At 46.4% G+C, this 23866-nt stretch overlaps 1 protein-coding gene across 2 annotated transcripts in view; it reads left to right on the top strand.

Annotated features, from left to right (window-relative positions):
* Nucleotides 1-704: 704 nt before the first annotated feature.
* The window catches only part of LRRC8C (leucine rich repeat containing 8 VRAC subunit C), a 37608-nt gene continuing 14446 nt past the window's right edge, over nucleotides 705-23866 (top strand). For both annotated transcript variants that reach the window (XM_028732851.2, XM_028732850.2), the window contains exon 1: nucleotides 705-890. The gene's annotated coding sequence lies outside the window, so the exon portion shown is untranslated. The remainder of the gene's footprint in view (nucleotides 891-23866) is intronic.

Here is a 23866-nt window from a genome sequence, read left to right as displayed (position 1 = left end):
CTTCGGAAGGCAGGCGAACTAATGCCAGTGTACCGGAAGAAGCAAAGATCACCAGTGTCAAAGCACTGATTCTTCAACATAAACTTTGTTGGACTGGTCATGTTGTGCGGATGCCTGATTATCGTCTTCCAAAGCAACTATTCTATTCCGAACTCGAAAATGGAGAGTGTAATGCTGGTGGTCAACAAAAGAGGTTTAAAGACTCTCTCAAGGTAAATGTAAAAAAAAAGTAGTATAAACAGGACAATTGGGAAACACTGGCCTGAGAATGCTCCAGTTGGAGGACAGCCAAAGGTGTCATGGACTTTGAAGAAGCACAAACTCAGGACGATAGGGAGAAACGTGCTAAGAGGAAGGCACGTTTGGCAAATCCACACCGTGATCAACTCCTGCCCAGAAACCTATGTCCCCACTGTGGAAGGACGTGAGGATCCAGAATTGGCCTCCACAATCACTTAGGACTCACTGTTAAGACCGTGTCCATGGAAGACAATCTTACTCAGGTACAAGTGATCGCCAAAGCAGAAGACATGGGGCTAAGCCAGGAGGTGTCTCGGCGTACCCTCGCTGCCTACCCCTCTCCCTCCTTGCGCGCCAGCCCGCTGGCCGGGGGGAGCCACGTGCGCGCGCCGGCGTCGGAGCAGGGCGCGGCCCGGAGGTGGCGGCCCGCGGCAGCAGCAGCAGTGGGCGGAGAGAGCGGCTGTTGGAGGAGGAGGAGGAGACGGAGGAGGGACGCGCGGGGACAGCGGCCTCGGCACTCTCGGCGCGGATCCTGGTGGGGAGCATCGGCAGCGCCACCGCCGCCGCCGCCGCGCTCGGCAATGGAGGAAGAGGACGCCACCGCCCTCCGCCCGTGATCCGTCCCCGCCACGATCTCTGTCCCCACCGAGGTGAGCGAGGATGGAGCCGCTACGGCGCGCCCCTTTCCCATGGAGCGCCCTCTCTTCTTCCTTCAGCCTTTGGAAATGAAATTGGGATTTGGGGATGGAGGGCAGAGCCGCCTCCAGGCGGCGATGGGGAAATAGCGGGGAGATTCTCCAAGCAGTGGGGAGGGGTGTGTGGATCGGGGTCCGTCCAAGCGCGCGCTGGAATACCTCGGGGTGGATTTGAGCTCTTTCCTTCCCCAGAGTAGGATCCTGCGGAGGAAACGTGGCTCCGAGGAGTTGCTGTGTGGCCATGCAGCGTGGCACCGAAATTTGTGGGTGCTCTGCCCCTTCATGGGGAATTTTGTGGGTGCCCGGGCACCCAGGGCCCCAGGGAGTTGGCACCTATGGGAGGGTGGTGGATCAGGGTTTCATACCTCGGGGTGGATTTGGGGCGCCGTCCAGTACTCGCCTCCTGCCCACACCCTAGTCTTTCCGTCCCCAGAGTAGGCTCCTGCCCCCTTTGGGGCCAGAACCGGACTAGGAAGGAAGACGGAGGGAAAAACGCGGCTCCGGAGAGTTGCTATATGGCCCCAAGCGGGCTCGCCCTCCCGCTCCGTCTGGCTGCTCCGGACGCGCCAAGCCAGGAGCCTGGTGCTTATGCGCCTCCGCAGGAGACCAGGAGCGAGCCGTTAGTCGACTTCCCCGCCGCACTCTGTCCTCGCCGGCTTCCTGCGTGGAGCCACCGCCTGCATCTCTTTCTCTCTCTGGGGAAAGTTGTGGCTTCCTCCAAAACAAATCCCCGCCGCGTCTCAACTCGAGCCGGACTCCCTTTGTTTGTTCCCGCACGGCTTGAGGACGTGTGGAAAAGTTGACAACGGGAAGCGCCTCCCTCCCTTTCTCAGACGGGACCCTGCCGTCGTTTGGGGAGCCAGCTTCGCATTGCCTCTTCCTAGGCAGCCTCTTAGAGGGCGAAGGCGGAGCGCGCAAAGGAAACCAGCGGCAGTTTCAGGACTGGCTGGCTGAAGAATTTAGACAGTTTAGTGAAGGTGGAGGGGACTCACCAAGGTTGTGATATGCAGTCAGTTTTGCGTTACTGCCAATAAGGGATGGAGAAGTTGTGGTCCTCCAGAGATTGATGGACTCCAACTTCCATCCAGCGTTCGAAACTCCCATTGTTCTAGGCATGTTTTGCGACAGGGAATTTCGTTAATGCAAGCAGTTTCTGAGCTCTGAGCACATTACCACGCCTAAGATTTCAGATTAAAACTGCAGAGTGGAAGGAAAGGAGGACATTTTTCTGCCTCCCCACTTCCAGCTACTCTCTGAAGACTGGAGAAGACACCCTCTAAGAATATTAGGGGCACAGGAAGGACTGGACCCTGTGAAAAATGAACACAAGATTTTAGCTGCAGTTCATTCATTTTTAGCTTTGTATTCTTGCTATAAAAAAGTGTGCCCAGACATTCCGTTGTTGCGCCCATAACCTCAGTTTAAGGTGCCATTTAGCTCCTAGCTTTCATATCTCAGTTTCTAACACTGGTTCCATCAGCCCCAGCCAATATGAGCAGTGGTCATGGATGATGGAAGTTGCAGTCTGAGAACGTATGGAGCGCTACTGCTCTAGAGGCAATTTAATGGCTAAGAAACTCTTCCAGGTGACCAGAGCTTCTTTTCTTTTGCAAAAGTGGTGATTCTTCTCTGTCTGGCTATTCATGTGCCATAGCCAGCTGTTGTAAGTTATATGTGTCTGGGGTGTGTGTGTTCCTCTTGTTTTGTAGACCTGTAATTGTTCCAGACGTATTTGCAAGGGTCACATCCTGGCAGCTAAATTCTGCTTAAACACCCCACACTCTGTGGTTCTAAACTTGAATACTTGGGAGTAAGGCCTGTTGGACTTATTTGATCATACTTCTGAGTAGTCGTTTACAAGAGTGTACTGGCAGATTTCCTCTGCAGTCCTGAAACTCTTGATTTTAGCCATCTTGATTACATACTGCAATATCTGAAAGACGTCCTCATCTTTCAAGAGACTGCTTTGTTTATGTGGTTGCCCAATTAGTGAGAAGAGGCAACCGTAATGAATAGTGGAACATGATTGAGTCAAAAGCCTTGATGCACATAGCTCTACTTTTTACCCACATTTAAAAATTAGTCTCTCTTAACAAAAAAATAAAGTTTTACTGTGCTGCCTAATGGATGTTATTTTTCTTTCTTTCTGTTTTTGCATTCTTGGTAATATGAAAAACTTTGGCCTGCCAATTTTGCTGTATCACATCTCATTCCATTAAGAAGGAAATGGAGGAAGCTTTAGAATATCCCAAATAAGTGCTAAAGGTTTGTCTTTGTCTGAAGCCAAGCTTCTTCCTTGTAATAAAAGGCATAAGATGGGGGTGTAGAACTGCCTTTGTCCATTCTTGAGATATTTACCTATGGACCTAATTGGCTGTTCCCTCTCTGTATGGAAGCAGTCAGCTAGAGAATGCTGTTGTGCTTGTGCCTTGACTGTGGGCTTACCATAGGCATTCGCTTGGGAATTTGAGAATAGGATGATGGACTTTGGTCCAATGCAGCCGGGATCTTCTTATTTTAGAGGGTGGTAGACTCTCCTCTGGAGATCTAGCAGGGCTGCTGATGCTCCCACTCCAGATTTCCTGCACTGAGTATGAACAGAACATCAGCCAGAGCGCAATTCAAGAAAAGAAGTCAAAAACAAGCAGGCCTTCAAGGCTTTCCTAAACCCCTGAATGGATCCTAAAGCTTTCTAGAAACTAGGCTAGGTGGCCTACAAGACCTTCTCATAGTGGGATGACAAAAGACATAAGAGGATGGATTGGACTGCCTAGTGCAGGAGTGGCAATCTGCAGCCCCAGGGACTGAATGCGGCCCTCAAGCCTTCCTTATCTGGCCCTTGGAACACTCCCTCAGCCACACTCTGACTTGCCTTACACCTCAGGTGTTTTTGCTCTTCTGGAATGTGTCCTTCAACTCTGATAATGACCCTGGCTTGTCTGGATAGGGAAGAGAGAGGCATTTATTGTACAGTGGTACCTCGGGTTAAGAACTTAATTTGTTCTGGAGGTCCGTTCTTAACCTGAAACTGTTCTTATCCTGAGGTACCACTTTAGCTAATGGGGCCTCCCGCCGCTGCGGGCGATTTCTGTTCTCATCCTGAAGCAAAGTTCTTAACCCGAGGTACTATTTCTGGGTTAGCAGAGTCTGTAATCTGAAGCGTATGTAACCTGAGGTACGACTGTACAAAAGTAAAGTTGGCATAAATTGTTCTGTCCACTTTCCCTTCGGCTCCTGTCCACTGCTGGAATGTAGCCCTTGGGAGGTTGCGGATAATTAAATATAGCACTCAGGCTGGAAAAGGTTCTCCATCCCTAGCCTAGAAGATGTGACCTGCCCATAGTGGGCTTTAGTGGTTTCTTCCTGAGAGTAATGCTGACTTCCTGAGAGTAATGCTGACTTGTAAGCAGGGTCTTGCAGTAGTTAGCTGTGTGCAGTTGAACCTGCCAGTGCTGGGCTGGGCTGCCTTTGCGTCATGCAATTTGAAAGGTACTTCTTGTGAAAGAAAGGGACCCTCTTGGTCGTTCCACTGCCCTGGTGACCCAGGAGAGGGCATTCTCTGGGGCAGCTGTCCATGAAGGGAGGGGGCATTTGTCCCCTTCACCTAACCCCTAGATCCTTTTGTTTTTTAAAGAGTCAGTTTCTAGCATGTGTGGAACCCAAGATACAAGGCAAAATGCGCAGGCACAATTCTTGTCATTTGTTGAGTGAGAAACTTGCCTGCTCCCACTTTTCAGTTCTGTATGTATATTTTATTCATTTGATGTATTTATCCGTCCTCCCGTTCCCATAAATTTCCTGCAGATGCCCATGGTGGCAGCCCCTGAATTGTGGAAGTACCTTCCTATAGTCTAGCATCTCTGTTGCACAGCTTCCATCGTATGTGAAGATGCACCTTTGACAATTAAAGGGGTTGTTTTTTTGCGTGGTTTGTGACTTGCCTTCTTTGGACTTTGCTTTAGAACTGCCTCATTTGATTCTTGCACATTATATTGCTGTAACGTGCCCCGCGAACTCATGGGGAAATCCTTTAAATGATCAACAAAGGAATACAAGTGGTTGGAGCTCAGTGAAAGTGACGGCGGGCATTCCATTTCTCTGATCACTACAAAGCAGAAGGTGGACTGGGGTTATATTCCGGCTGTCTCAAAACAATGTCCAAAATACCTAGTTCTGGAGGATGGTGCAGTATTTTGTCCAGGAACAACCTGTTAAGTTTACGTAGAACTGGGAAAAATGACTAGTTTCCTAGTGAAGTCAGACATAAAGACCCTTTTGCTTAGCACCTGTGGTTTATTTTTTATTTTATTTTTATTTTTTTGAGTCATTTCCTTTTCCCTCTGTTTTTAAGCTGCTGATGCATGCTTCTAATTCTGCACAGTACTTCCTGCATGTCTGTCCATTTACTCCCCCCCAAAAAAAATTATTGGTTTTTTCCACAAAAATTTAAACACAGAGACAAATAGTCAAACAAACATAAATCATAACCTTATTAAAACTAATCTAAATAACATTGTTAAGTGACTTCCTTGTATCCCCCTGGTTAGATTTCAGTGCATCTCATTATAACGGTTTTCCAAGTCAATATTCTTATAAAATTAACTTAATCACTTAACATCTTTCTTTCTTTCCAATTCCTCATTAAACATATTGATTCATCACATTACATATTTAAATCCTAAGCCTATCTGGTATTTGCAAGCTTTTCCTATTTAATTTAACTTAACATATTTAACTAAATAATCATTAAATTGCGTCCATTCTTCCTGGTACTCCTTGCATGTCTGTCCATTTACAGCCATCCCATAGCTGGCTCTTGGGCAGTGCTAGATGCCAATGTGTTGTTTTCCCAATCCAAGTGGAACACAAAAAGCTGCCTGCTGTGTAATTGAACCATTGGTCCATCAAATTGCGTGTTACCTACATTGGGGGTGGACTACAATATTTTGGCTAAGGGCCGCATTCTCACAGGGGTAATAATAATGTGTTGGAGGCGACCCAGAAACACAAATGCTCTGGATTAACTTCCATCTTTTTCGCTCTATAGGACGCACCAGACGATAAGACGCACCTAGTTTTTTGGGGGGTGGGGGGTTGGAAACAAGAAAAAAAAATCTAAATCCCAGAAGCCAGAACAGCAAGAGGGATCTGGTTTCTGGGATAGCCTCTTGCTGTTCTGGCTTCTGGGATAGCCGCTGAAGCCTCTCCCGGGCAGCGGGAAGAAGGCTCCCCCTGCCTGAAAGAGGCTGCATGTGGATAAGCTGCCCTCTGTACCTTCCCCCATCTCCCGCAAGAACTGTGCGCTCTTGGGGGCTTTTCTGGGAGGTGGGGGAAGGGACAGAGCCACACACTTCCCACAAAAGCCGCGCAAAGCCTCCCAGGGCAGCGGGGAGCCTTCATCCTGCTGCCCTACGGAGGCTTCGCGGGGGCTATCCAAAAGCCAGAATAGCTAGAGGGAGTGCTGCGCAGTGGTCCCTCTAGCTGGTCTAGCTTCGTGCGAAACCTCCGCAGGGCACGGGGAGCCTTCATCCCTGTGTCCTGCGGAGGCTTCTGGGACAGTCCGCAAAGTCTCTGCAGGGCAGCGGGGTGCGCAGCTAAGCCCGAAGCTAGAACAGCAAGATGGAGTGCTGCACAGCGCTCCCTCTCCCTGTTCTGGCTTAGCCGTGCAGCCTGTATTCGCTCCATAAGACGCGCACACATTTCCCCTCACTTTTTAGGAGGGAAAAGTGCGTCTTATAGAGTGAAAAATACGGTAATCTGGAATAAAGACCAACATGCGTCTTTCACTCACATGCACAAATGTTGAAGTGATTGATACTGTGGAAGAGGCAACTTGGAGACGCAAAAAAGATAAACAGGAGGGGAAGAAGTCTGATGGGACAGAAGAAGGGGGCCATTTCAGGGGCTACATAAAATGATTTTAGGGGCCGTCCATGTATGATCTCCCAGGCCAGGGTTATCTGTGACTTGTGATGACTTTTTGCATTTTCAGTCGGGGATCTTTTGCAGTCCCACGACTCCCACCAGGGATGTCAGGAACTGAACATGCATCCCTTTGCATCCCAAGCATGCGTTTTACCGCAGAGCTACAGCACTTCCCTGAAGGTGCCTGTACTACACAATGTACATATTTCATGTCTGTGCTGCCCTCAGTGTCCTCACGCCTGTCAAAAGAAAAAAAATAGCACCTTTTGTGTTCACCCACACAGGCACACAAAAATAATAACCAACCTGTCTCAGCAACATACTCCTTTTCGTTCTTGAAACAGCCAGAAAAGTGATGTGTGGATCTCACTCTGGGGTAATATCTGCCTTTTGCAGGCTTTCTCTGACTGTGGAATGCCCTCACCCTGGGAGCATGCCAGACACGGATGCTTTTGGTAAAGATCTGTCTCCCTGGGCTCCATGGCTGTTATTTTATATTACGTTTTGTTTTTGTTTTTATCTTCTCTTTCTGCTATGACTTGTTGTTCTTTTAATTCTTGTGGGATCTAATGTTGCAGGGCGGGTGGGCTAAAAATAATCAAACAAATACAGAAACAACCCTTTCGAGTCATCCCATGCATGCTTATTTGTGGGAAAGTTAGGCTGGATTTGGTTGGCTCTGACAAATCTCATATGAGTGGGATCGTGCATAGTATTACGTCCCAGAAGGAAAAGGGAGTGGCGAGGAAAACCTCTGTAAATTTTCTCAGTGTGTTCATTCACAGCATCGCAATTTTACAAAAGCATCGTTGTAGGAGTCTGTGGCATGTTGATGTCTCCCAGGCTGATTAGCAAATTTTTTTTTTGCAAACAGTGCAGGCTTACTTAAAGGATCTCTTTAAGTAATTTGTATAGTGTTCGCAAGTGTTCAAGTATTTGTCCTTCATGTAGATTATCCAAACTATAATCCTTACAGCAACTCTTTCCGATAAATCAGTACAGTCGTACCTCAGATCCCAAACGCCTTGTGAGTCGAACCTTTTGGCTCCTGAATGCCGCAAACTCAGAAGTGAGTGTTTTAGTTTGTGAATGTTCCTTGGAACCCAAACGTCTGATGTAGCTTCCTGTTGGCTGCAGGAGTTTCCTGCAGCCAATCGGAAACCATGCCTTGGTTTCTGAATGTTTTGGAAGTCGAACGGACTTCCGGAATGGATTCCGTTTGACTTCCGAGGTACCACTGTATTATCATACTGCAGGTGAGGGACTGAGGCTGAGACACTAAGGACACTTAGTGAGTTCATGGCAGACATAAGAGTAATAGAATCATAGAGGGGAAAGGGACCATGAGGATTATCTAGTCCAGCATTCCATTGTTTGTGGAATCATGAACATTACATCCAAACTAACCCACTAGGCTGCAGAGACACATGCAGCTGAAGCCAGGCCAGTTGATCAGTCCACAAGGCATGGAAGTGCTTTGGACAACCTGAACCAGTCCCCAGCAGTTGTTTAATACTTCAGAGTATTTATTCCACTTGAATGGCAAGCATGAGGTGTTTTGCTGAGCAGACAGGGAATCACATTGGCTTTCCGCAGATCAGTACAAGCTATCTGCTTCCATGAAAAATGATATACCAAAATGCTTCTTTCCGCAGCTTATCTTTAGCTTTTGTGTCACGGCTTCTCGTAACGCAATATTATGGAAGAGCATTATGTCGCTGCTTTTTGTGACTTCCAGGGAGCTGCTGCACATAGTTAGCTGGCTTAAAATCTCGCCGAAGTCACGTTTTAAGCTGCATGGCAGGATCACTGCCAGAATCCACGGGGGGGGGGGGGGGAGAGAGAAGGCGAGAGGATACTTTGTTGTGCTGACAGTAATTAGGTTCTGCCAAAAGGGAACGTTCGTTCCAGGATGGGGAAACAGGGATTGATCCATCTTCTTTCTGGGAATAATCCTTAAATTATTCCACGCTTACAGCGCTGAGCCTAAAAAATAGTTACTTGGAAGTACAGTGGACGCTCAGGTTGCGAACATGATCCCTGCAGGAGGCACATTCGCAACCCGCAGCAGCACGTCTGCACATGCGCAGGTTGCGATTCGGCGCTTCTGCACATGCGCAAAGTGTGATTTAGCACTTCTGCGCATGCGCGACTGCCAAAACCTGGAAGTAACCCATTCTGGTACTTCCGGGTTTCGATGCGTCCGTAACCCGAAAAAATGCAACCTGAAGCATCTGTAACTCGAGGTATGACTGTAATACCCAGAGGATTGTAGCTGCAATCTTTACCTGGGAATAAGCCTTATAGAACATGGTGGGACTGACTTCTGAGTAAACCATACACAGGCTGCAGCTCGAGTAAGCCTTTTTGAGCGTGACATGTACAGAGGTACCTCAGGTTAAGTACTTAATTCGTTCCGGAGGTCCGTACTTAACCTGAAACTGTTCTTAACCTGAAGCACCATTTTAGCTAATGGGGCCTCCTGCTGCCGCCACGCCGCCCGAGCACGATTTCTGTTCTCATCCTGAAGCAAAGTTCTTAACCTGAAGCACTATTTCTGGGTTAGTGGAGTCTGTAACCTGAAGCGTATGTAACCTGAGGTACCACTGTATAGGATTGTGGTGCTACTAAGAATATTTAGCTGGAAGTAGCCCTAACTTGAAATCAGCTGCGTATGCTTCTCTGAAGAGCATGAGACTCTTAATCTCAGGGTTGTGGGTTTGAGCAACACAGAACTGCATTGCAGAGGGTTGGAATACAGTCATACCTTGGACCTCAAACACCTTGGCTCCCAAACAAATCAGCTCCCAAACGATCAAAACCTGGAAGTGAGTGTTTTCGAATGGTTTTTTCCCGAATCGGATTTTCCCCCCAAATTTTTTCAAATCAAATTTTTTCGAATCGGATTTTTTTCAAATCAGTTTTCGAACTATTTTCAGAAGCCAAACATCTTAACCTGAAGCACTATTTCTGGGCTAGGATGTTCCTGCAGCCAATCGGAAGCCACACCTTGGTTATTGAACGGGAGTCGAATGGACTCCCGGGATGAATTCTGTTCGAGAACCAAGGTAGATGACTCTTCCAGCTCTTCCAGCTCTATGATTCTATGATATATTGCGCATGGACAGAGCTACTGTATTGTGTTAATTTCTCAACTGCCATTTCCAGTACTTGTTGCTCAGTCAAGGCATTTTAAGGAGCATAAAGAATAAATCTTAGGACTGTCTTCCTGGAGAAACAGATCTGTTTAATTAAATTGTTTTTCCGGTAGTGTTTTCATCCTCCTCCTTGCAGGAATAATCTTGATTGTGGGGGTTTTTATATTAGTTTGAATCCAAAGAGATGCCTGGAATGAACACATGCTTGAGTTGACCAGAGGTCACAAAAGGCATTTAAACTCACCCAAGGCACTCTGCTCATATGGGGTGAGGAGGATGAAAACTTCAGCTGCCTAAGTGACATTTTGAGGAAGTTCAGCAGGGCCTGAGGATTTAACTGAATCAGATACGTCACATCCCCAAGTAGGAGTCCTTATCTTCAAGGGACGTGGGCAGGAGAGGCAGGGCATCCAGGGCCAGCCACAGAAGCGTTCACAGAGGAAGCACTGAGGATATGGCACTGTTGTCCTCAGACATGGAGGACTCCACTGCAGAAGACCCAGGAAGGGCAGAGGTTCCCTTGCTCTGTCACAGTAGGGGATTATTCAAGAAGGTCGGGCCCTTTAAGAAGCACAGCATCTTGAAGCACAGCTGGTCTTAACATTTAGGCTGCACCTGCTGATGCTGTCGCGACTGCTATATAAAGCAGTGTTTCCCAAACTTGGGACTACAGCTCCCATCATCCCTAGCTAGCAGGGATGATGGGAATTGTAGTCTGGAAACAGCTGGAGACCCAGTATTGGGAAACACTGATATAAAGGCTCAGTCCTAGCTTGTTCCTTAGCTAGAGCAGCTTCAGAACTTTATGTTGCCCATGGAAAACCCTCTAAAACTTCCATTTATAGTCGTACCTTAAATCTCAAACGCCTTGGCTCCCGAACGATCAAAACTCGGAAGTGAGTGTTCTGGTTTTCGAACGATTTTTTGAAGCCAAACATCCAGTGCGGCTTCCGCAGCTTCTGATTGACTGTAGGACATTCCTGTAGCCAATTGGAAGCCACACCTTGATTTTTGAATGGTTTCATGAGTCGAACGGACTCCCGAAACACATTCTGTTCAAGAACCAAGGTACGACTGTATTTCTTCTCAAACAAAACGTCTCTTTCTATTTCCCTTCTCTTTCTATTCTCTCTTCTTCATTTCTCCTTTTTTAAAATGTCTAAAACAAAAGAAAGAAAGGGGGCAGCCTCTAACTCCATTGTAAACAACACATAAATACAAGTGCAAAACAAACGATGGTGGTTATTTAAGTCATCTTTCTGAGATAGCATGCACCGAGTTCTATTAAAATGGTAAGATTAAAGCATTCCAAGCGGGAACAGATGTGAGGGTTTTCTAGTGCCACATTCTAAACACTGATGTCAGTGCATTTGCTTGCTGTGAGATTTTGCTATATCTGAGGCTGCAGTTCAGAGAATTGTGCAACCAGCTCTGTGCATCCAGTGGGATTTTCACTCGCTGGATCTTTGGTTGTAAAATTGAGGAGTGCTGAGATGTTATGGTGTTAAGAAACAGAGAATTGCAGCTGTAAATCATAAGTCTAAGGAAATCATAACGAAAATGAGTCAATTAATTAAATAAAGGGTTGCTGAGAAAGGGTAAATATAAGGATGCAGAAAAAGGGAGGTATGGGGAAGTCCGGGAAGTAAGGTGAAGGAAAATAAGTTTAAGAAATTATATTTGTTTATTTGTTTGTATGTTTTGTTTTGTTTTATTGTTTGTTTTTATTACATGTTTGGAAAATTAATAAAAATTATTTAAAAAAAAAAAAGATGTGAGGGTTTTCTAGTGCCACATTCTAAACACTGATGTCAGTGCATTTGCTTGCTGTGAGATTTTGCTATATCTGAGGCTGCAGTTCAGAGAATTGTGCAACCAGCTCTGTGCATCCAGTGGGATTTTCACTCGCTGGATCTTTGGTTCTCAAACAACAACCTGCTGCAGAAGGGTACTCTGCGCAGAAATGTAATGTGGCCTTATAGCTGAGGTAGGCTAGACAGACCAGTGTTAGAAGCTGAGATATGAAAGCTAGGAGCTAAATGGCACCTTAAACCGTGGTTATGGGCGCAACAATGGAATGTCTAGGCACGCTTTTTTATAACAAGAATACAAAGCTGGAAATGAATGAACTGCAGCTAAAATATTGTGTTCATTTTCCACAAGGTCTCTTCTCCAGTCTTTGGAGAGTAGCTGGAACTGGGGAGGCAGAAAAAGGTCCTCCTAGGGACGCGGGTGGCGCTGTGGTTTAAACCACTGTGCCACTTGGAGTTGCCAATCAGAAGGTCGGCGGTTTGAGGCCCCACGATGGGGTGAGCTCCCATTGTTCGGTCCAAGCTCCTGCCAACCTAGCAGTTCGAAAGCACGCACTGCAAGTAGATAAATAGGTACCACTCCAGTGGGAAGGTAAATGTCGTTTCCGTGTGCTGCTCTGGTTTCACCAGAAGCGGCTTAGTCATGCTGGCCACATGACCCAGAAAAACTGCCTGCGGAAGCGGACAAACGCCAGCTCCCTCGGCCTGTAAAGCGAGATGAGCGCCACAACCTCAGAGTTGTTTGCGACTGGACTTAACTGTCAGGGCTCCCTTTACCTTTACCTTTACCTTTCACACTGCAGTTTTAATTGAAAATCTTAAGTGCAGTACTGCGCCCAGAGCTCAGAAACTGCTCGCCCTAATGAAATTCCTTGTTGCAAAATGCACCTAGAACAATGGGCGTTTTGAACACAGAGGCAGACCCAATGCGTGATCCAACCGTGCAGTGGACAGAAGGAAAAGCCAGGAAGAGGAAGGATATAAGACTTCTGGGGAACTTGTGGATCCTCTGGAGGCTGTGTTGAACTCCCAACTCCAGCCAGCATCACCAGAGGACAGAGATCATGGGAGCTGAGGTCCAAGCACATCTGGAGGGTCTACAGATCCCTGCCTTAGGAAGTGGAGGAGCACTACAGAGTAACTGAGCATGGGATCTGGGGAACCTTGTACGATTAGCAGTAGTGAATTTCCTGATAAAGTGAAACTGAAAACTTAGCAGAACCAAATGATAGAGGTCATGATAAGTGATACTTTCCTATACCCTATGGATTTATTTTGCCATCTGTCTTAACTCTGTCTGGAAAGCAGTGCCTGAGACGCATTTGGGGGCCAGAAGTATCGCTCTGCTTATCCAGATGTGCTGAGGCTGCTTTCGCTCGGAAACGCTGCAAGTTGTTAAAAGCCTCCTTGTTTGACATTCAAAAGTAAGGTAGAATAAATCCTTTATATAAAGAAGCCACAAATCATGAGGAAACAGCCACTCCTCTGACTTTCTTTGGCTCCGCCATGGTGTGATCTTCAACGGACGTTTCTGACGAGGCTCAGAAGGAACCCTTTTATAGGTATGCTACTTTCTGTTTGCTCAAAATGTGGAACTGCACCAGCCCTTGGTAAAGTCTGTATGAAGCAAGACACACGAGCAGCTTGCTTGATTTCCTGTTTAGAGAAAGTCAGCAATTACTGTACACTCAGCTGTCAGTTAATGCAAACCTGCAAGCTGTGATGGGTAGCCTGGTGGGCGTAAACTGGGCGTATTGAGTGACCTTGAGCCATTCCTTGGCTCTCAGCCTAACCTGCTTTGCAGGATTGCTGTCAGGGTAAAAGGGTGGGGGAAAGCTGTGTACCCTGGTCTCCTTGGAGGAAGTTTGGGGTAGAAAGTAGATTAGTTTTGCAAAAGCTTTGAAACAGGTTGCCACTTGTTTGTTGCAAAGATCGACCTTCCAAAAAATTATGGTATTTCCCCTTTGCCTCCAGCTTGTGAAAGGGAACTCTGGTTGATGGCATGGATAGGAGGGGAAATGGTTGGCATCCATCTGTCTCGGGAGGCAATGGCAGAGTGCACCTTTGTGGGTGAAATCAAACCGTTGGAAGGTTACAGCGTCTGCTGTGGCTGTAGAGACCTATACAGGAGGGACATGTTCTGTTGCAGCTGGGGCAGGTGAAGACGTCTGGTTGTGTTGCTGCAGGTGCACCATGGCATTTCTTCTCTCTGCACTCCTCCCAGCGGTCATTCCTCCTCTAGTCGCTGCTGTGGATACATGACCTGACTGTCTCCAGGCACTGTGGAGGAACTTCTGCATTGTGAGGTTGATGTTGCCTATTTAATGAGTACAGTGGTACCTCAGGTTAAGTACTTAATTCGTTCCAGAGGTCCGTTCTTAACCTGAAACTGTTCTTAACCTAAAGCACCACTTTAGCTAATGGGGCCTCCTGCTGCTGCCGGGCCTCCAGAACACGATTTCTGTTCTCATCCTGAAGCAAAGTTCTTAACCTGAGGTAATATTTCTGGGTTAGCGGAGTCTGTAATCTGAAGCGTATGTAACCTAAAGCATATGTAACCTGAGGTACCACTGTATTCATTCTGATTTGTATGTGGGGAGCTTAGGTGACAGTCACATCCATGCCATACAATTAAAGCACCAAAGAACCCTGGCAGCTGCAGTTTTACCCTTTGCAGAGCTACAATTCCCAGCACCCTTAATGAGCTACAGTTCCCAGGATTCTTTTGGGGGCAATCCACTTGCTTTAAACATATGGTGTGTTTCCAGTGTGTGTCTCCCCATTATTTTATATACTGCAAAAGTCAGATCTTTGGGGAAGCACATTTGTTGCACAACACCTCCCAATAACCTATAGCTCAGCAGTTCTAATTTTCCAGTATGTGATTGACTCTCATCCAGAAATAGTGACAGTCTGGAAATTCCCATACGCTCCCTCTGGCTCCTCCTCCATCCTGTGTGTGCTTCTTCCTTCTTTCTAGCCTTTCTCCTGGCCATTTAACTTATGCTAGAAAGAAATCTTAATTTGTTCTTCAAAGAGCTGAAAGTGCTTTGAAAGAGATTGTGACTTATGGTGGGAGTACACCTCCCCCTTTTGCCTTTAGTGAACAGGATTTGTAGGTTTTTCATTTGTTTCGAGGTGACAGTCAGACAAAAGAAATAATGTGTGCGCCCTTTGTAAATCCTCTTTCAAGTAGTGACATTGCTGAAGTTTGAAATTACCTGCTTTGGACTATGATATACCTGCATGCGTTATGCAACCAGACATCATTCCCATGATAGGTTTTTCTGCAGCTTGAAATACAAAAATTGGATACTGCCCATGCACAAAATGTGTATTCAGTCTGAAAATGATACAGCAATATGATCCGGTGCAGCCAGTGTCATGAGGAAATTTAGAACTGTCCTCTCTTTCTAATAATAATAATAAATCGTTGCAATAATGCTTGTAATTGCTGACTCAGTTTTGAACGGAACTACTCCCAAGTCTCTGGCTTTAGAAGTTTAGTTCCATTGGCTGATAATATGTTGACCTGGTTTGCACATGCAAATCCTGACTTAATAAACTGGGATATGCACAAGCTTCATGCAGTGGTGCAACTAGATCAGAGGTGCTCAACCTTTCTGAGTCCACAGCTTCCTTGACCATTCTTTTTGCGGCACCTCTGTGGGGCTCAGGAGCCCAGATGTGTCACCCCTTGCCTGCAGAGCCGGCAGCCTCTCACCCTTTTTCAAACACCCTCCTCTCTTCTCCCCTCTCCTTGGGAGTCCTCCGGGCAGCCACTGCTGCTGCCCCTGGTCTCTGAGCCCCTACCCCAAAGAGAGGTGCCTCCTCACACTGCCCTACAGGGGCCTGGGAAACAACCCCAGGCCAGTCCCAGGCCAGTTTACCTGGGGACCTTGTAGCCAAGGCTGCTGCAACAAACTGCTGTGTAAGCCTTTGGGTGGCAGAGATGCGAGAGGGCATCAGAAGAGGGAGGGAGGGAAGGAAAGAGGGACAGAGGCCCATGTTGCCTGTGGCACCCCTGACCCTCATTCAAGGCACCCCAGGGTGCCATGGCCCACTGGTTGAAAACCACTGAACTAGACGATTTTGTAGCCTATTCAGACTTCTTTTGGGGGGTGTGGTAGGTGTATTCTACAGCATGTCATTAACACAGGAGTAGTGAAGTTATCGGTTATGTATTCAGGGGTCTGTGTTTGCCTGAGCTTGAGTCTGGACTAGGGGTTCGGAGCCTTTATCCATACACTATTCTGCTTTATTAGTTGTTCCATGATGTTTCCCCAGTATTAATGCATTATTGCTGTCTGGAGAGGCAGTCTTGCACTATAGCACAATAAAAGCAGGACATCTCCTCCACCCCAGAAACGTTTGCGGTATAAAAAGCAGGAAGTTTTTGCACTGACTGGAAACAAAACAGAAACTTTTGCAGGCACAAATAATACCACGCGTGTGCTCAGAAGCGCTCTATCATGCTGCGTGCGTGCGCAGAAGCGGCACCCCATGTTGCAGACTTTTCAGGGTACGTACGTACCCCCGGAATGCATTAAGTTTGTATCTGGAGGGTCCACTATACTCTGCTATGTCATAAGACTCTGCCCAGAACACTCTGTGATGTCAGAGAAGTTCAGCCAATACCTGTGAGGGATCCTGACTTTTGTTTTGTCAGCACTGTACTCTCTCCTGTTCTTCCCTTGGTATGGTTGTGCGCTTTCTCTTTCTCTTTCTCTCATTTTACCTATACATAGGCAACAAGGTACCACCTGTTGTTTCCTCCCAAACCATTTTATCCGCACAACAACCCTTCGAACCAGGTGAAGTAGAACAACGCCATTGTGTTACAGGACAGCAACGATGGTATTGCTTAAATGTGGCTTGAATATGCTTGTAGACCTTGAGAAAGATGGCGTGGTCCCTGCTCCCCAGCTGAACCAGTACAGTGGTGCCTTGCAAGACGAAAATAATCCGTTCCGTGAGTCTCTTCGTCTAGCGGTTTTTTTTGTCTTGCGAAGCAACCCTATTAGCGGCTTAGCGGATTAGCGCTATTAGCGGTTTAGCGGCTTAGTGGCTATTAAAGGCTTAGCGGCTATTAGTGGCTTAGCGGCTTAGTGGCTAAAAGGCTATTAGCGGCTTAGCTGGCTTATAAAAAGGGGGGGGGAGCGAAAAAATCGCAAGACTCGCAAGACGTTTCCGTCTTGCGAAGCAAGCCCATAGGGAAAATCGTCTTGCGAAGCGCATCGAAAAACGGAAAACCCTTTCGTCTAGCGGGGCATTCGTCTTGCGGGGCATTCGTCTTGCGGGGCACCACTGTATTTGAAAACAGGCCTTGTGGCATTTGGAAGATTCGCTTGTGGTCTCCTGTGTGCATCTAAAAAACCCCTAAAAACTGAACAAATTAAGAGGCATGCATGCAAGCATTCCTGGTCCCTTCCCTCCCTAACAACAGGAAAGGGAGGGCGTCTCCAGACCACGAAGGGAGAGCCAATTAGGCATCTTTCCAAGATTCAGAGAGGCAGACAATTATCTGATTTTCTAGAACAACAACAATTAATCCTTTTACCCACCATCCTTATGTGGAGCTCATTTCAGTCATCATGAGCCACTGTGGTGTGGGGGTGTGCAATTGACAGACCCACTTGTTCTGCAGCCCTCTTCATGGAAAACTACGTGGACCAATAGTATGAGGTGATAAAATTAAGGTTCCTCTGCTGCTGTGCAAATAATCACCCCACATTATAAAGTAGGCATTGCCAGCTGTGTGACTGTTACTGGCCTGTTAACTCAATTCCTGTTCAAGATTACAGATAATTGCAACTCAGGGCATCACGCATGGAGGAAAACATCCTAACCCGCAAATCACAATAATATTTGAATCCGGTTAAAAGGTTACTCAAGACAGAGAATGTGAAAAGAACACACAGCATCACTGAAACCTTTCCCAACCTGGAGCTCTCGGGATCTCAGACTACAACTCCCATGAGCATGGCCAGTGGTCATGAATGATGGGAGTGGTAGTCCTAAACATGTGGAGGGCACCAGGTTGGTGATGCTTTGATAAGCTGTGTTGATAAAGTGAGATGGTATTGTACAGTTCTGCAGTATCCTGTTGTTAGAATGGGATTAGGAACGGTGCTTATTTGGCACTACAGAATGAGAATTTGGGCTTTAAATGGGTCAAGTAATCTGATCCTTAAACACATTCTTGAAAAGTTTCCAGTTCCTTCCAGCTCGTTGTATGATTTCAGAGTTTAGATTCCATGTCCCTGAATGTTGATATTTTTGAAACTGTGAAATTTTTCAGTTATGATCAACAAAACGAAAAGTCGCTCACCAAAGATAAGAGTCGAGTTGGCAAAAAGTGCAGGAGTTTCAAAAGAGGAGATGCATTAGTCAGCGTTTCCCATCCCACTCCGAACAGAAAGTCCTCACAGAACTTGACAAAGGGCGTTTTGTCCTGGCCTGCATCCATCTCCCTACATGCAGGAACTCCAAACGGCTCCAGTAGGAAGTTCTCTTGGTTGCTACTATAGAAGGAACTCAAAATCCCAAAGAGATAAGAAACAGTAACGTCTCTGCCAAGCTAGGTAGTTCCAGAAAGCTAAGTGTGGTAGCTGTATGGGTGCAAGAAGACAGAAAGCGCCGTGGCTTGCTGTGGTGTGCTACATTGGTTTTAGCTGTCAGTATAAAGTGTGCTGAAGCAAAAAGGAAAAAATAACCTCAGGCCACAGCTCAGTGGGAGAGTAGATGATTTGCAAGTAAAAGGTCCTTGGTTCCAGTGTTTGAAATTAGCCAGGTGCCAGGCGCGTTTTGCACCTGGTTATGGGCCACTTGCAACCAGGTGGAGATGCCCAGGTGCCAGGATGGTGCTTGACCTCTCCACCATCTGGGGATCATTGGATCTTGACTGTTTTTGTGCACTAATATGGCATCCTGTAGATTCTATCAGTTACCGTATTTTTCACTCTATAAGACGCACCAGACCACAAGACGCACCTAGTTTTTGGAGGAGGAAAACAAGAAAAAAAATATTCTGAATCTCAGAAGCCAGAACAGCAAGAGGGATCACTGTGCAGTGAAAGCAGCAATCCCTCTTGCTGTTGTGGCTTCTGAGATAGCTGTGCAGCCTGCATTCGCTCCATAAGACGCACACACATTTCCCCTTACTTTTTAGGAGGGAAAAAGTGAGTCTTATAGAGCAAAAAATACGGTATATTTCATCTGCACGAACTGAATCAATTTCAGGAAGCAAAATGCTTTTTCTGCGCAGCCTAAGCAGGAGCAGCGAACAACAGTAAAGCGAATTGTTGGCTCTTGCCTTTGCTTGCCCTACCCTACTGCCCTGATCGCAGTTGTGAATAATATTCTTACGTTATGAATGGTCCATGTCGCCATTAAGAAAATGAGGTCTGAATAAAGGTAAAGGGACCCCTGACCATTAGGTCCAGTCGTGACCGGCTCTGGGGTTGCGGCTCTCATCTCGCTTTACTGGCCGAGGGAGCCGGTGTACAGCATGACTAGGCCGCTTCTGGTGAACCAGAGCAGCGCACAGAAACACCGTTTACCTTCCCGCCAGAGCAGTACCTATTTATCTACTTGCACTGCATGCTTTCGAACTCTAGGTTGGCAGGTCTGAACAGGCCAATATATATGTGGACTGTCCCTGGATCAAGTGACTTTTCTTCTTTAAGTTCTCAGAGTTCTTAACCTAGCTCAAGGTTGTCATCTGAACTAGCCAAATAATCAATCCAAAATCAGACTTGGGAGCAGTATTGCTCCCAAATGGCAACTAGATGTTCCATTTTGGTTTAAGGAGTCATTTGGCACCTAGCTTATTTATCTGAGTTTCTTAAATGGCTTGGTTCTGTCCCCAGGATCTCCAGTTAGAGAAAGACCTCCCTCCCCGTCTGACACTCTGGAGAGCCATTGCCAGTGGATACAATACTGAGCAAAAGGGACCAGTGGTCTGACTCAGCTTCTGATGCTTCTAACCTGGCCCTGCAAATGGAACGTAGGAATCCTGGGTCTGCCTATTTTCTTTCTCCCAATATTTGAGAAGCAGGAGCTATGTTGCAGCAGTGCAGGCTTTTCCCTGGATGAATCCCCGCTAACATTTCAAGGTGTGGTACAGTAACACAAGGAACACCATCATCTGCTTGCTCCTCTGTGCAAGTTTCAAAAGTGGCTACAGGATTAGTGCAAATGATCAAATCAGAAGAGCCTGGAGCTGATTCAGACAGCTCTTGGTGCAACTAAGGGTGTATCCTTCAGGGGACCGGAAAATGGCATGTCTCCCACCTATGTTCTGACAGTTATTCAGTCAACGAAGAGCCAAATCGTTGATCAGAGGATCTAGAATGCTTGCTTTGCAAAATCTGCAGGAAGGATCAGGTTTCATGGACAGCAGGTTATATAGATTACAATCCTAAGCATTTTCATTTCTGCAAAAGTCCCATTCAAATCAACTTGGCAAGCAGATATTATTAGATGCAGATTTCTAGCACGTCAGGATTATTACCCTATGTTTATGCCTTGTCTGTTTCCCTTTCATTTACCCTAGCATAGGTAAGGTAAAAGTGCCCCTTCTGCACCTGTGATTGAAAATTATCCTACAACATTATATAAAAAGCATTGCAACCTCTGAAGAGCCCACAGCACTACAAAGCCTTCTTAACTGTTCAACTACTGGGCATTGAGTGAAAGCAACTGAAATGCATTTGGAGCGTTTAAATCCTGGGCAATAAGGCATCAAGTTTATTATAGGCCAGGTCTATAAATTAAGATTGCAAGCTCTCTAATTCTTTAATGAAGTTAAATGCTTTCGAGATTAATATGGGAATCAGCTCTGAGTGCTGCTCTCAGTGACTTCTCCAGATGACACTATAAATCACACATAGAAACACCCATGTGCATCTAATACTCAGAGGTAGCTGCTTTGGCACTGAGCAAAAAGTAGTACTGTGAAATCAGAGTACAATTATGCCAGGATGGATTATTGCAGAGTTACCAGTTTGGTTCAAGATGCTTTTGCATAGCAGGAAGTGGGGAACCAATGGCTCTTCAGGTCTGGACTCCAGTGCCCATCAGCTCCATCCAGCATAGCCAATAGTCAGGGTTGATGGAATTTGTAGTCCAGGGCCACTGTGTAGCATTGGCAATTGGCAGGACAGCGTCACCTGCAAGCATCCGACCAAAAAAGTTGGGTGTGTGATGTGGTGGTTCTGTATCCTCTGAGAAATAGACCCTAGGATTAGCTAAAGGGAGTTTTGGATTTGAAGTTCTGTGTGTGATTTCTTTCATGCCTCGCCTTCCTTTTTAGGTGATCCTTTCTTGTGCTAGAAATAAGCCGAAAGAGGGATATACATACACAAGGTGAGAGTAGAAAGAATGCTTCATCGCAAGAAGAAGTCTCAGTGTTCAAACTGTAATTCAGCCATGTGGCTTTTGCTAAATGATGAGACACAAATTTCTAAGAAACAATAAGTTAACTAGCTGTTCCCTTCAGCAGATGTCTACTCAGATGTATTTCCTCTATGGTGCTTATTTCCAGGTAAATGTGCATAGGATTTCAGCCTATGTTGGAACTTTAGAACTATAAGATAATGGACAGAAGTGTTGAGAACGCAGGAAAAGGGCCGTCAATACCAGCACTAAAGCATGTAGTATCAGCAGAAACATCCGTTGCACTTTATTCTTGTTCAGGCTGTGTAGCAAGTTTAATTTCTCTGTGTTGTTGCACATGCATACTTTTAAGTTTTAGGTGCACAAAAACATTCAGTACAGTTCTCCTTGAACAGCGGATCTCAACCTGTGGGTCCCCAGATGTTGTTGGACTACAACTCCCATCATCCCTGAGCTCTGGCCTTGCTAGCTAGGGGTGATGGGAGTTGTAGTTCAACAACATCTGGGGACCCACAGGTTGAGAAAGGCTGTCCTAGAAGCAGTTGGCTGCCGTTTTTCAGCTGTCTTTCAAAAACACAGAGTTGCCATGGCCCCAGACCTGGAATCTACGGAAGCAGAGTCCTCCAATGATGTGAGCCTCAAGGAGATGGATCCATTCCTTGGTCCATGTCATGCAGAGCTGCTGTCACCAGAGCCCACACCTCCTCCCCTAAACCTTCAAGAGACCCCTCTGTCATCAGGCTCTGAGGTTGACCCACAGATGACTTAGAGGAGCAGGAGAACCCCGAGATGTCCCCACAACTTGAAACTCGGGACCTAGAAGAAGCCAATGGCTGCAGAGGAAGGCGGTGGGACTTTTAACCAGTCAGATTCAGGGGGCTGGGTCTCTAGTTAATGAATACGTAACACAGGCAATAAGGACCTGCCACTATTCCAGGACACTGATGAGACACTTGTATGCTTAGCCTTAGCTGCAGGATTGCTAACTGTGGTCCTGAAATCCACATCTAGGCTCTTCTCCCAAGGGGCTGATCCTGCTTCACCTCACCTTCCTGTCTGCTTGCAACCATATGAATACTGACCTTTCCCCCTTTTGGGGGTCATAACCTCTTTGTGGTGGTAGGCATCCCCATGGATCAGAACAAAAACAATCCTTGGCCCAGCTCTCCAAAACAGTAGGGAAACCTGTGTCTGGACTGTACCATCTGAGACAGCAGGTGGGGGTTCAAACTATTGAATGCTTCTCCTTATCAAAAATAAAAAGATCCCCCCACACAGAAAAATAGGTGATGAAAAGAATAGTTCTACTCTAACATTCTCCCTTGGGGGCTAATTTTCTATAGGAATGTTTATTATAGAAGGTTTCCATAATGTAGGGATGGAGAATCTGTGGACCTCTAACACCCATTAGCCCTAGCCAGAATGGCCAATGGTCAGGGATGATGAGGGCTGAGGGTACCACAAAATCTAGGGGGCTGCATGCTTCCCATTCCTGCTATAATTGAAGCCTCCACCTCTGGTCTGAATGAGTACAGTCTAGAAAGGCCTATCACCTCATCTGCTACTTGTGAGACAAAGACTTTAATTGTGCCTCCTTTGTACCATATTGTGTGGAGTCATAATTTTGGGTCGTGCTTGATCCTCTGCCCATCTAGTTCAAGACCAAAAAATTTCCACTTGCTTCACCGAGCCAGGATCTGTTCCCAAAGAGCCGTCCTGATGTCATTTTGGGCATTGGGCCAGACCCTTAAGAGGTGATGGCTTTGCAGATCATTTGCAGCTTATCAGCACAGTGCCAAAATACTTTGGGAGAAATGGCTAACCTTGCAGCTACTTCTTCAAACAAATTAGATGTGTATAAGCTTGTAGCCCGAGCTTCAAAACCCCAGAATTTTGTTTCATTTTGATCTGGCTACCATCCTCATCCCTTGCCTGTCTCTCTTCTGAGAATAATTCTGCAACCAAGGCTGTTTTCATCCTGAAGACTCACCCAAGTGCTATTCCCTTGGGATGCCAGTGGGCAGAAGATGAATGAATTAATTTTCTTCTTATCCAGGAACGCAGGCCATATGGACCTCCTGAAGTCTGACGTATACTTGCATCTCCAAAGGCAAAAATACTTAATACTTCCTTGCTGTCTGGACAGCTTTTCTTTATTTCCACTGATGAAAGCTAATTAGAAAAACACAGAATTCAAAGAGACCATTTTAGAATCTGCAGCTAAATTGCTTCCCTCCCAATTCCCTGCCTCAAGCTCATTATCTTATTTCCCCCTTAATTTGTTTAGGAAATGTTAGGTTTGCTGGTGCTTCTGTTTGGCCAGTGGGGGAGAGCATTGATCTCTTTTTGTGTAAGTTCCTGAAGTCAGGGGAGTCAGCAAGGAGGCATCTCCAAAGTTCCTGCGTATGTAGAAGTCTCTGACGTCTGTATCGCTGGATTGTGTCTTCCTGCAGGCCTGAACAATGTGTCCCTGCACAACTTAGGACCAGGGTACCTCAGGGATGTCCTGAACCCTTAAATCCCAGCTCGATCACTGAGATCATCTGCAGATGTGTCACTGGTCATTCCCTGAGTTGGTGAGGCTTGTTTGACAACAACGAGAAGCACAGTCTTTGGTGTCATCAGCTCAGTCCTGTAG

This window comes from Podarcis muralis, chromosome 5 (assembly GCF_964188315.1).
Source record: "Podarcis muralis chromosome 5, rPodMur119.hap1.1, whole genome shotgun sequence".
NCBI lineage: Eukaryota > Metazoa > Chordata > Lepidosauria > Squamata > Lacertidae > Podarcis > Podarcis muralis.
Note: the sequence above shows the minus strand (reverse complement) of the source record. Positions and strands in the feature narration are given on the sequence as shown.